General features: G+C 31.2%; 1 non-coding gene across 1 annotated transcript; it reads left to right on the top strand.

The window, feature by feature from the left end:
- The first annotated feature begins 333 nt into the window (after positions 1 to 333).
- LOC142866085 (U6 spliceosomal RNA) lies at positions 334 to 435 on the top strand. The gene has a single exon (XR_012916152.1). It is a non-coding gene; the product is annotated as a U6 spliceosomal RNA (small nuclear RNA).
- Positions 436 to 2,658: the final 2,223 nt, after the last annotated feature.

Raw genomic sequence — 2,658 nt, 5'->3', positions numbered from 1 at the left:
ATAATATCACAAAGGAGGGGGAGGGAATAGAACTATATCTGAGCAAAGTTTATATATTTTACTGGAAATAAGTTTGTATTATCTGAAATAGATTGTTTTTAGTTAAGATACATAGTGTAATTCCCCCAGAAGAACTGCTAAAAATAATCACCCTCAAAAATATAATTAAAAATAAAAAAACAAAGGAATTTAAATGGCACACTAGAAAAAAAATTAGGACAAAAAAGAGTAAAGGAGGAATAGGGGAACAAAAGGACATGAGACAAATAGAAAACAAATAAAAAATAAGAGAGATAATACAAATATATCAATAATTACATTAAAAATAAAGTATGCTCACTTTGACAACACACACAAATGGCAATGATACAGATAAGATTAACATAACCCCTGTACAAGAATGATGTGCAAGTTCATGATGTGATACATAGTTTTTGAGTTAAAAAAAGCCAATCCCAAAGAGTTATATATGGTTCCATTTATATAATATTTTTTAAATGAAAAAATTTTAGAAGTAGAAATCCAATTAGTATTTGCCAAGAATTAGAGATGGGAAAAGGGTAGAGGTAGCAAGGAGGTGGGGATGATTATAAAAGGGCAACATAAGGGATATCCATGGTATTGGAACTGTTCAGTACGTTGACTGTGGTGGTGGATACACTAACCTACACAAGTGATAAAGTTGCATAGAATTTTTAAAACTACCTCCCACCCATCCCACACAAATAATTACAAATGAAACTTGGAAAATATGAATAAAAGGTATGGATTATATTAATGTCAATATCCAGGTTGTAATATTATACTATGGTTCTGCAAAATGTTACCATTGGTGAAAACTAGGCAAAATGTACCAGGGACAACTCTGTGTTATTTCTTAGAACGGCATATGAATTTATAATTATCTCAATAAAAATTTCAATTACAAAATAAGAAAAAGGATTAAACACTCAAATCAATAGGCAGACACTGGCAGACTATATATAAAATAAGATCTGGCTATATACTGTCTACAAGAGATACATTTAAATTCAAAGACGCAAATAGGTTGGAAGTAAAAGTGTAAAAAATTATTCCATGCAAATAGTAACTGTGAGAGAGATAAAGTCACTATACTAGTAACAGATAAAATGTTAAGACAAAAAATATTGCTACAAACAAAAATAACATTTTATAAAGTATCAATTAATTTGGAAGATATAACAATCACAAGCATACACATGCCTAAACAGAGCTCCAAAATACATGAAGCAGAAACTAACAGAATTGAAGGGAGAAATAAACAATAATCATTGAAGACTTCTATAGTCCACTGTATAGAATGGATACAACAGCTAGACATAAAATCAGCAAAGATATAGAAGAATTGAACACCATAAATCAACTTGACCTAGCTGACATCTATAGAACACACCACTCAATAATAGCAGAATATACATTCTTGAGTTCAGATCATATGCTAGGTGCTATGGTTTGAGTATTGTTTGTCTCCACCAAAACACATGTTACAGCTTGGTCCCCAGTGTGGTGGTGTTGGGAGGTGGTGCCTTTAAGAGATAATTAGGTCATTAAGAGGGATTAATGCCTTTCTCACAGGAATGAGTTCTCACACTCATGGGACTGGGTTACTTACCATGGCAGTGGGCTGTTATAAAGTGAGGCTGCCTCTTGTGTTTGGTCTCTTTGCGTGTGTCTGCTTCCCCTTCTGCTTCCCTGCCATGTTATAAAGCAGCAAGTGGCCCTCACTAGAAACCAACCAGATTCAGCCACCCAATCTTGAACTTCCCAGCCTCCAGAACTGTGAGCCAAATAAATTTCTTTTCTTTAAAAACTACCCAGTCTCAGGTATTCTGTTATAGCAAAACAAAATAGACTAAGACAGTAGGCCATTAAATAAGACTCAATAAACTTAAAAGGATTAAAATCATACAAAGTATTCCTTCAACCACAGTGTAATTAAATTATGATTAATTAAATCAACAAAGTAAAAATTTAGAAATAAAAAAATATTTAGAAATTAAACAGAACACTTCTAAATGACTGATGGATCATAGAAGAAATTGCAAGGGAAATTAGAAAATATTTCTAACTGAAGGAAAACAAAACCACAATATATCAAACTTCATGGCATATAGATAAAACAGTGTTTAGAGGGACTTCAAATGCCTATATTAGAAAGAAGAAATATCTCAAATTAATAACCTAAGTTTTTACCTTAATAAATGAAAAAAGAAAAAACTAAACCCAAAGCCAGCAAAAGGAAGAAATAAGATCACAGTGGAAATCAATGAAATAGAAAACAGAAAAACAATAGTGAAAAATCAATGATAACCAAACTTGGTTCTTTGTAAAAATTGACAAAACTGACAAAAATTTAGATAAATTGACCAAGAAAAAAAGAAAAAGACATAAGTCACCAAATTCAAACATGAAAGAGTAGACATCACTATTGGCCTTATAGAAAGTAATAGGATTAAATGGAAATACTCTAAACAACTATATGCCAAGAAATCCAACAATTTATATAAAATGTACATATTCTTAGAAAGACACAAATTACCTAAACTGACTCAAGAAGAAATTAAAAATATGACTAGACATATAACAGTAAAGAAATTGAATTAGTAATTTAAAATCTTCCCATAAAGAAAAGTCCTG

The sequence above is a fragment of the Microcebus murinus genome, chromosome X (genome assembly GCF_040939455.1).
Source record: "Microcebus murinus isolate Inina chromosome X, M.murinus_Inina_mat1.0, whole genome shotgun sequence".
Lineage (NCBI taxonomy): Eukaryota > Metazoa > Chordata > Mammalia > Primates > Cheirogaleidae > Microcebus > Microcebus murinus.
Note: the sequence above shows the minus strand (reverse complement) of the source record. Positions and strands in the feature narration are given on the sequence as shown.